Here is an 11,427-nt window from a genome sequence, read left to right on the forward strand (position 1 = left end):
TAGGCTGAGAGGCAGGCAGAGAGTGAGAGGAGGAAGCAGACTTGCCGCTGAGCAGAGAGCCCAAAGCGGGGCTCGATCCCAGAACCCCGGGATTATGACCCGAGCCGAAGGCAGAGGCTTTAACCCACTGAGCCACCCAGGTGCCCCACTTTTTAAGATATTTTTTAAGGAAATAAAATATTACAAAGATGGCCAAGATGCTTCTCATTCCACAGTCCTGCCTGCCTCCCCAGACATAACCTATCTTAAAGCTAGTTTGACTCTTTACAGTGACTTTTTATATTTGTACTGTCTAGATATGTATCCATCTAATACATGTGGCATCGTATAATATGTTTTTATGATTCATATAAATGGTGTCATTCTATAAATGTCTTTTTAAAATATTTTTCCTTTTTAAAAACTTATTTATTTGAGAGAGAGAGAGAGAGATCACAAGTAGGCAGAGAGTCAGGCAGAGAGAGAAGGAAGCAGGCTCCCCGGCAAGCAGAGAGCCCGATGTGGGGCTTGAACCCAGAACCCTGAGATCATGACCTGAGCTGAAGGCAGAGGCTCAACCCACTGAGCCACCCACGCGCCCCTATAAGTGTCTTTTTGCAAATTGTCTCTTTTCTTCAGCATAACACTCCTTAGTTTTGTTTTGTTTTGTTTCGGTATCCCTACATGTAAATCATTTTATAGTCACTCATTATTCCTTCTCGAATGCCCTTCCTTCCTTTTGGGTCTGAGTTCTGACCAATATCATTTCTCTCTCTATGAAGAACTTATTTTAATGCTTCTTGGAAAGAATGTCTACTGGCAAAAAATTCCCTCAATTTTTGTTTGAGAAATTCATCATAATTCCTGGGCTTTTGAAGTATAATGTCACTTGGTACAGAGTTCTAAGTTAGTGGGTTTTTTTCCTTTCAACACTTTAAACACAGCACTATAGCACTCTGACCTTTTTTTCCCCCTGTGCTGTATGAGCTGTAATTAAGTATAAAGACTTCCAATCATGTCACCTGGAGATCATTTTTCCCGACCATTTGGCCGCCAGTCTCTTATTTCTCTTCAGCAATGGTAAGGCAGATACCCTTTCCACAGGGAAGAGAAATACATGGTTCTTGTTTGTTTTTTAAGATTTGACAGAGAGAGAGACAGCGAGAGAAGGAACACAAGCAGGGGGAGTGGGAGAGGGAGAGGCAGAAGCAGGCTTCCTGCTGGGCAGGGAGCCCAACACGGGGCTCCATCCCAGGACCCTGGGCTCATGACCTGAGCCGAAGGCAGATGCTTAATGAGCCGAGAGAAACTCATGGTTTGTTGCCTTTGCCAATGACAAAAATGTTGGAGAGCCTGGTGGCAAAGCTGTTGCCATTGGCATCTTTCATGTGAACATCAAAAGAACCACGGTGTCTCTCTCTGTTGGTGATCACACCAAATCTTCCCAGGTTAGCACCTCTGGTCACCATACACAGATTACCAGGGTCAGATCTGATGAAAGCAGTAATCTTTTCAGTCTCCAAATCAGTCTGAATGGTGTCATTCATCTTGAGGAGGGGATGGGGATAGTGGATGGTACGAACATCATGGGTCACCAGATGAGGGATTCCTTTTGTTCTCACAAAGTTCTGTCTCACTTTGACCACTTACAGTTGGCCTCCTCAAGTGTAATCTGATAAGTAGTCAAGCAACCCTTGGTGTCATAGATCAGACAGAAATCCTCCCAGTGTTGTCAGCGCTAATGACAGCCGTAAGACCAGCAGTGGGACCTTATGCCATGGGTCCTTGCCATGGGATCTTGCCATGAGTCTCAATAAAATGTTGGATACAAATCTTTACTTCATATCCTGTGAGGGCATACTTAAGTCTGGTCCTGAGGAAAACGACGAGAGGGAGACATTCTCTCAGTTTACTGGGAACCAGTAGATGGACGAGGGGCAAACACACCTGTCAGTGTATCCAGCGTCCAAGACTTGGGAACGGCTCTGTGTTTCCAGTGCTTCTTGGGAAGACAGGTGTGGCTGCCCTAGGCTTGGGAAGAGCTCACTCCAATCCTTTTCTTGACTGCTCGGTTCTCAAAGGGAAACTATGTAATTCTTTCCTTGGGCCTCTGTAGGTAAGTTCTTTTCCTCTGGCTTCTTTCCAATTTTCTTTTTTTTTGTCTGTGATTTTCTGCAGTTGGAATATGATATGCATGGGTGTAGATAATGAGGTCTTGGTCCTTTGGGAAATCTGTGCCTGTGGGCTGTGACTGACCGGGGCTGCTCAGCTCCCTTACCCCTTAGGTGAGGCATGAAGGCTTGAGGGGGCTGCAGTTGGCCATTTCCCTTCCCCTGGTCCATTAGGCTCTGGTGAAACAGCTTCTTTTTTTTTTTTTTTTTTTTTTTTTAAAGATTTTATTTATTTATTTGTCAGAGAGAGAGAGAGAGCGAGCGAGAGTGAGCACAGGCAGATAGAGTGGCAGGCAGAGGCAGAGGGAGAAGCAGGCTCCCTGCTGAGCAAGGAGCCCGATGTGGGACTCGATCCCAGGACCCTGGGATCATGACCTGAGCCGAAAGCAGCCGCTTAACCAACTGAGCCACCCAGGTGTCCCGAAACAGCTTCTTTTGAGGACAGAACTTGTTAAAACAACAGAGTACTCAGGTGTGTTCCAAAATGGCTCCTCTTCTCCCTTCCCCTGCTGGAAGCATGAGGGGGTTTTTCCCTGGATCCTTAGAGTAGAGTCTGGAAGGGCTCCTAGAGGGAAAACTCAGACGTGTGAGAGGGCCCCCCTGGAGTTCTTAACTTTCAAACTTGTCCACACTGAGCCTCCAGCAATGTGTTGCCCACAGTACCTTCCCAGGTCCTGGTTCCTGTAGAGGTTTCTGCTCAGGTAAGTTGTGATTCTCTGTACCTACCTACCTAGCTCTCCTAATCTGGGGTCAGCTGATTTGCCCTGTAACCTCAGTTCTCTGATGGATCTAAGAATTGTTGATTTTCAGTTTGTTTAGCTTTTTTCTTGTTGGGTGAATGAAAGCGACTTTTGGGGCGCTTAGGTGGCTCAGTCAGTTAAGCAGCTGCCTTCGGCTTAGGTCATGATCTTGGATCAAGCCCTGCTCAGGGTGAGTCAGCTTCTCCCTCTGCCCCTCACCCCACTCTTGTGCTCTCTCTCACTCTTTCTGTCTCGTTCTCAAATAAAAAAATAAAATCTTAAAAAAGAAAGAAAGCGACTTCCAATCTCTTTGCAAGCTGGAGGGAGACAGGAAGTCAAAACATGTCAAATGAATATGACAATTATGTATCAATTGTCCTGCTGATGTAAATTTCAAGTGTTTCCAACTCTTTTTCTATTATTAATAGTGCTGTTATGAGCATCTTTTTGCATGTCTCTTTGGACACATGTGGATGAGTTTCTCCAAGATACATATTGGGACGTGAAATTGCTGAATTGTAATAATTCACGCTTATCTTGGACTTGACCACAGAGTGCCAAACTGCGCTCCCAAGTGGTCATACCAACATGCCCTCTCCAGCAGAGCAGGAGATTTCTTCTCACTAAATCCTCATCAGGGCTTACCATTGTCAGACGTGAATATTTTATCATCTGACAGGCGTGACGTAATATTTTGTGGGGGGGGGGTTTGGTATGTTTTGTCACCACTAGGGAGGCTCACTCACTGAAGCAGATTCCTGAGCCCCTGTCTTGTGCAGATCCCGATCTGGGCTTGGCTTGTGGGGGTTGCACCCAGGAATAAAAGTAGACAAAGCCTCTGCCTTCGCTGCCCTCAGAGAAGTATTTGTTCAGGTGTATGTGCAGAGTGGGGTGAGGAGTAAGGGATTATCATGCACATAACTGAAGGCAGAGCCATGCAGGCAGAGGAACGGGCTCTCGGATGCACTGGTACCTGGGAGAGAACAGGAGAAGGTGAGCCCAGAGAGGGGAGTGGAGAGCCTGCTAATGCCAAGCTTCAGAGGCCAGTATGGATTTTGCTTTTATTTTTTTTAAAGATTTATTTATTTATTTATTTGAGAGAGCAAGAGAAAGGGCATGAGTGGGGGGTGGGGCAGAGAGAGAGGGAGACAAGCAGACTCCCCAACGAGCATGGAGGCTGGCATGCGGCTGGATCCCAGGATCCTGAGATGATGACCCCAGCTGAAACCAAGAGTGGGACGCCTAACCGACTAAGCCACCTAGGACTTTGCATGTATTTTGAGCACTGCTGGGAGCCTACGGTGCTCAGGAGCTCACTGAATATGCCCAGCTCCTGGCCGTCACAACAGAGCAGGAAGACACTCTTTGGCTCTCTTAAGAATGTATCTGTCCATGTGACTAGTTCTGGCCACTGAGTCTGCAGAATTCACTTGGGGAGTATTTAATTACCAGTACTAATCTTCTAGGGCTTTTTGCTCCTCTGCCAAGGTGACCAGAAACATCCAAGACAGTGTTCTGAGCTGTAAGCCCAAATCTCTGATGAGTGATGGTGATGAGCAGCTCCCTGTCGCTGCCCGAGATGGACGTGGCACATGAGAAAGAAATGATCACTATTTCAAATCACTGAAATGTTGGGGTTATTTGCCACCACAACATAACCTAGGTCATCTGGACTGATACAGAGTCCTTGTCAAGTTTTGAGCAGCACCTACCCTTTCAAAGGATCACTGTTACCATATTGGGAAGAGACTATATAGAGAGTCAGACAATTAAGAAGCTACTGCCATAATCCAGGCAAGGGATGACAGCGACTTGGACCAGGATGGTAATGGCAGGGGTGGCGAGGAGCCGTCCACGTGTGGACATTGTTTTACATCAGGGCCAACAGGATTTTTTTGATGAATTGACTGTGGATATGGGAGACTCAAAGGTTTAATCCGAGCAACTGGAAAGATGGAGTTGCTATTGACTGAGATGGGGAAGACCTTGGGTGGGGCAGGTGTTTAGTTTGGGGTATGTGAAATTTAAGATACCTTAGACATCCAGGTGGAAATGTTGAGCTGGCCGTTGGGTATATGAGTCAGGTTCAGGAGGGAGGTCTGGGTTGGAGATGTACACTTGAGAGTGATTAGCAATTGGGTGGTCCTTGAAGCCATGGCAGAGAATGACATCAACAGGGGACAGAGTGTAGTTATAGAAAAGATCAAGGATTGAGCCTGGAGGCTCTAACATTCAGAGGCTGGGGAGAAAAGAAGGAGTCACTGAAAGATACTGAGACTCACCTGTGAAGTGGGGGGAAACCAGGAGGATGGAGTGTCCTGATGGCCCAATAAAGAGCCTGTCAGGTAAGAGGTGGTCATCAGTTCTATCAAATGTGGCCAATGGATCAAGAAAGTGGGAGACTGAGAACTGGCTCTTTTTTTTTGGCAAGTGGAGCTCACTGGTGACCTCAGTAGGACAAGTTTTAGTGGAAAGGGTGAGTCAAAGTGAGATTGGAGTGGATTGAAAGGGAAGGGTAAAAATTGGAGATAGATGGGGCGCCTGGGTGGCTCAGTGGGTTAAGCCTCTGCCTTCGGCTCAGGTCATGATCTCGGGGTCCTGGGATCGAGCCCCGCATCAGGCTCTCTGCTCAGTGGGGAGCCTGCTTCCCCCCGCCCCCGCCTGCCTCTGTGCCTACTTGTGATCTCTGTCTGTCAAATAAATAAATAAAATCTTTAAAAAAAAATTGGAGATAGCAAGTATAGACCATCTTTTTGAAGATGGTTTTGCTGCATAAGGGAGCAAAAAAAATGGGGAAGTAGACAAAGGTAAAGTGCAGTCACCAGAAGGCTTGAGGTCAGAGAAAAAACATGTTAATTGTATCTTAATAGGAGGGATCCAGCTAATGGTGAAAAAAAAAAAAAGATGTAGCTGAGAGGGGGAATATGCTGAGAGAGATCCTTGAGCAATCGGAGGGGAGGGGTCAAAGCAGAGGGCTAGGCTTCCATAGGACCATTGGTGACTCATCCATAATAGCAGGCAGGAAGTCAGAGGGTGGGGTTCCAAGACAGACAGATAGACATGGGGAGTGGGCAGTGTGTGGATTTTCTCTGTTGATCACATCAATATCCACGGTGACCTCAAAAGAAGGGAGGGGTGTTGGAGGTTTGAGGAGAGAGGAATGGATGTGAGATTACTGGCTGGAGTCCTGGGGAAGAAATGAGCCTGGGTAAGTATCCTATGATTGCCAAGGGCATTAAGAGTCCACTTGAGGTTTGTGGTCATGAATTTAAAATGAAACCAGGCAGTGTGGTGCCAAACTCATCTGGCTGGCAGGTGCAGGTGCCGAATAGGCAGCGTGTTGGAATTATCACCAGGGTTGTGGCTTGGCTCAGGGAATGTTAGAAAGTGAGGGGGCAAGCCGCTGAGGGTTTGCGTAAGGCAGAGGGTGCAGTGCTTGACAGTGGGATGCAAACAGACACGGAGGGGAGAGAGGGCATCGAGTCACTGGGGATATGGTATTAGGACCAGCTCTGATTTGCTTTAGGAAGCCAAGAATCTGAATTCTTCTCAGACACAGATACACACCATTATGGATAAGTGGTCTAATCCCATGTTCTCAGAAAATACCTAAAATTAAAACAATACCTGTAGGGGCGCCTGGGTGGCTCAGTGGGTTAAGCCGCTGCCTTCGGCTCAGGTCATGATCTCGGGGTCCTGGGATCGAGCCCTGCATCGGGCTCTCTGCTCAGCAGGGAGCCTGCTTCCTCCTCTCTCTCTACCTGCCTCTCTGCCTGCTTGTGATCTCTCTCTGTCAAATAAATAAATAAAATCTTAAAAAAAAAAAAAACTTAAAAAAAAAAACAATACCTGTAGCTTTGTCTACTTCCCGTTGGTCTCTTTTAAGCTGCATTAACATTAATTAATATAAACATTATAGGGCAAAGAACTTACTTTAAACGCATCGCAAAAATTGTGTAAATAAAGTAAATAAATAAAATCTTTTTTTTTTAAGATTTTATTTATTTATTTGACAGACAGAGATCACAAGTAGGCAGAGAGGCAGGCAGAGAGAGAGGAGGAAGCAGGCTCCCCGCTGAACAGAGCCCGATGCGGGGCTCGATCCCAGGACACTGGGATCATGACCTGAGCTGAAGGCAGAGGCTTTAAGCCACTGAGCCACCCAGGCACCCCAATAAATAAAATCTTTAAAAAAAGTTTTCAAAGATTTATACCTGAATGTGGTCAGTGCCAAAGGTCAGATTATTGGCTCTAAGTGAGCTCAGTGTGACATTGAGCTAGGCAGTGTCCACAGACCACCCTGAGGGCTCTACATGCTTTCTTTCATCCCAGCACACACCTTCGTCGTGCTTCGACAGACAGGCCTATCCTTGGGAAGCTTACATTCTAGCAGGCCCTAAAGATAGGTGCACAAATAAGGAAGTGACGGAGTAAGCTAGTTTATCTCAAAACACTTCACCAGTGACCTTGAGCCCTGAATCCAAGGGCCTGTGGCTATCAACTTTCTCCTAAAATGCAATTAATAATAAACTCCCAGTCAAATCACTGTTCCGGCCTAAAAGGCCACGAGGCTAAGCAGTTGTTTGCTGTCCTGCTATATTAATCTGCTAATTAATTAATTTAAGCAGCTTAAACTGTTAAGGCAAAAGAAATGGGCAAGTCCAAATGCAGTGAGCCCAAACTGTTTATATGGGTCCATCACTTTCGGTTCACAAAGGGGCAGGTCCCCCTGGAGGTAAGTAAGAATGCTCACCCCCAATGTGGCTACATTTAGAGTTGGGCCTTTAGCAGAGGCGATTAAGGGAAAGTGAGGTCTCAAGGATGGGGGCAGATCCAACAGGACTGGTGTCCTTGTAAGACAAGGAAGTGACATCAGGGATGGGCGTACATAGAAAAGGCCCCGTGAGGACCCAGGGAGAAGGCAGCCACCCATAAGCCAATGGGACAGACCTCAAGAGAAACCAGCCTGGCTGGCAGCTCGATCTCAGACTCGCAGCCTCCAAGACTGCAGAGATAAGCTTTTGTTGTTACGCCATCCAGTCCGCGGTATTTTGTATGTGAGCCCTAGCAAATTACACCAGGTATTGTCCTAACTGAAATAAGCCAGTCACAGCAAGGCGAGCACTGTTTGATTTCCCTTGTATAAGGTACCGAGAGTGGTCACATTCATAGACGCAGACTATGGAGGAGTCGTTGCCAGGGGCCGGTGGAGAGCAAGAGGTGGAATTGTCGTTTCACGGCTGCAGAGTTTTCATTTTGCAAGATTTCACCTCGCAGAAGGAGGCTGGTTGCACCACACCGTGACTACGCTCAACACTCTCGAGCTGGCACTTGACCGTGATTAAAATGGGAAATTTCATGTTCTGTGTGACCACAATTAAAACACACACACACACACACACACACACACACACACACACACAGAAGCTGTTAGAAGGATCATCTGCGTGTGTATTCAAACTGCCAAGAGGGGCGCCTGGGTGGCTCAGTCATTAAGCCTCTGCCTTCAGCTCAGGTCATGATCTCAGGGGTCCTGGGATCGAGCTCCCTGCTCAGCAGGAAGCCTGCTTCTCCCCCTCCCACTCCCTCTGCTTGTGTTCCATCGCTTCATTTCTTTCTCTCTGTCAAATAAATAAATAAAATTAAAAAAAAAAAAACTGCCAAGAATGAAGACGTGAGATACTGAGTGTCGTTTTCTGTTTACTGGACATACAGATTTTTCTTCTGCTGATTGTCTGTTCTTATCCTTCCCTGACTTTTCTGTTGGGTGACTGGTCTTTCTCCAATAGATGTATAAGCTTTCTTGCTATAGTCTTATCCCTAATCCTGTGATGGTCATGGGAATTACAATGACCAATGTGTGATTTCCACTAGTTTTAATGTAAATGATCATAAGAAGTCTTTAATAATATTTTAGTCAAATGTGTTGTGTCCCGTTTGTGCGTTTTAGGACTTGTTCAACAACTTCTATTTTATCCTAAATTTGGGTGCAGTTTTTTAATTGAGTCTTTAACCCATACTGTTTGATTTCTGTATTGGGTTCAGTTGTGCATGTACTTAAGTATGTTATTGGCGGCTTCTTTTTTTTTTAAGATTTTATTTTTATTTATTTGACAGAGGGACACACACTGAGAGAAGGAACACAAGCAGGGGGAGTGGGAGAGGGAGATGCAGGCTCCCCGCCAGGCATAGAACCCCATGCAGGGCTCTACCCCAAGACTCTGAGATTATGATCTGAGCAGAAGGCAGCCGCTTAACAACTGAGCCACCCAGGCAGCCCTACTGGGGGCTTCTAAAAGAAGTTTAAGATTGATTTTGTTTTATTTGAGAGAGAGAGAGAGAAGGAGAGAGGGATATGTGTGCGAGCACAAGCAGGGGGAGGAGCAGAGGGGGGAGAGAGAGAGAATCTCAAGCAGACTCCATGCTGAGTGCGGAGCCCATCTCACGACCCCAAGATCATGACCTGAGTGGAAATCGAGAGTCGGACACCCAACCGACTGCACCACCCAGGCGGCCCTAAAGAAAAAAAGGTATCGAGGGGCGCCTGGGTGGCTCAGTGGGTTAAGCCGCTGCCTTCGGCTCAGGTCATGATCCCAGGGTCCTGGGATCGAGCCCCGCGTCGGGCTCTCTGCTCAGCGGGGAGCCTGCTTCCTCCTCTCTCTCTGCCTGCCTCTCTGCCTACTTGTGATCTCCGCCTGTCAAATAAATAAGATCTTTTTTAAAAAAAGTATTGAAATACTTAATTGCTAAGGTTTGGTTTTACTCAATTGTTCATGTTTTCGACACAAGCCATTCCAAAGGACACCATCCCTGTCAGGCACATCAAGAATACTGCCGACACCATGGGCCCGTCTACAGGGAGGCTGCTTGGCCAGAGTTCCTGAGGAAGCAGCAGCTCTAAGCCTCAGGGATTGGTTGCACAGTGTGGGGGACACCCTTCACCCCTTCACTGCTATATGCACCCACAGGGCACCAGGGACCAGGACAGGGTTGAGCCTTCAAGGAATGAACTGGGACAAGTAGGTTCGCCTGTCTGGGGAATTTTAAACAGGAAGCCCGGAAGTCCTGAGGAGGTCGGCAAAAGCTGGAGAAGCCATGAGAGGCCACAGGGAAGCCACAGTCATGAAGGAGCTGAGATGATGAGAAAACAGACACTGAAGAGAAGAGAAGCTACACTGCATGGGAAGGGTGAGGAGGCCGGCAGGCGCGAGAGAGAATGGGGAGCAGTGATAATGTCCTGGGGCCCCCGACCTTTGTGTGGTCTTGCCTCTAGTCCCATAGCTCCTGATGTCACTCGGTTCAGCTTTGCCTGGGCTCCCATCTCCTGTTACTTGACATGCTGCATGAATCTCTCTTTCTTTCTTTCTTTCTTTTTTTTTTTTTTAAAGATTTTATTTATTTGTTTGACAGCCAGAGATCATGAGTAGGCAGAGAGGCAGGCAGAGAGAGAAGGGGAAGCAGGCTCCCCACTGAGCAGAGAGCCCGATGTGGGGCTCGATCCCATGACCCTGAGATCATGACCTGAGCCAAAGGCAGAGGCTTTAACCCACTGAGCCACCCAGGCGCCCCATGAATCTCTCTTTCATACAACTCAAAGAGCAGAGCTAAAATGCTCTTTATAAAAAAGTTAATAGGCTTTTTCTGAGTAGTTTTAGGTTCACAGCAAACCTGAGCAGGAAGTGCAGAGGTCCTATGTACCCATACCCCTCCCTGCTACTCCAGTCTTCTTTCATTAATAACTTACATTAGTGTGGTCCATTTGTTTAACTGATGAACCAACATCAATATATTATTTATTAACTAAAGTCCATAGTTTACAGTAGGGCTCATTCACTTTGTGTTTTATAGATTCTGTGGGTTTTATTTATTTTAATATTTATTTACTTGAGAGACAGAGAGCGAGTGGGAAAAGACAGAGCATGAGCTGGGGGAGAGGCAGATGGAGAGGGAGAGGCAGATGGAGAGCAAGAGGCAAACTCCCTGCTGAGCAGGGACACCCCCCCTGATGTGGGGCTCAATCCTAGGACCCCAGGATCATGACCTGAGCTGAAGGCAGATGCTTAACTGACTGAGCCATCCAGGCACCCCAATTCTGTGTGTTTTAGCAAACGCATAATGACATGTATCCACCCTTATAAAATCATACTGAATAGTTTCACTCCCCTAAAAATCCCGTGTATTCCATCTGTTTAGCCTTGTCTTTTCCCTAACCCTGGGAACCACTGGTCTTTTTACTTCCTGTTCTAGAATGTCGTTTCCAGAATGTCGTACAGTTGGAAGCACACAGTAACATTTTTCGGATTGGTTTCTTTCACTTAGTAATGCCTGTAAGGTTACCCCATGCCTTTTTATGGCGTGATAGCTTGGTTTTTTTAGGGCTGAATAATATTCCATTGAATGGATGCAACATAGCTCGTTTATCCATTCACATATTGAAGGATACTTTGGATACTTTCAAGCTAAAATGCTCCTTTTTTTTTTTTTTTTTTAAAGATTTATTTATTTATTTATTTGACAGAGAGAGATCACAAGCAGGC

At 46.5% G+C, this 11,427-nt stretch overlaps 1 pseudogene; it reads right to left on the reverse strand.

Moving 5' to 3' along the window:
• Positions 1–997: 997 nt before the first annotated feature.
• Positions 998–11,427, reverse strand: part of LOC111154843 — a 23,489-nt pseudogene continuing 13,059 nt past the window's right edge.

Source organism: Enhydra lutris, unplaced genomic scaffold (genome assembly GCF_002288905.1).
Source record: "Enhydra lutris kenyoni isolate GAN:26980312 unplaced genomic scaffold, ASM228890v2 scaffoldscaffold38, whole genome shotgun sequence".
NCBI classification, from domain to species: domain Eukaryota; kingdom Metazoa; phylum Chordata; class Mammalia; order Carnivora; family Mustelidae; genus Enhydra; species Enhydra lutris.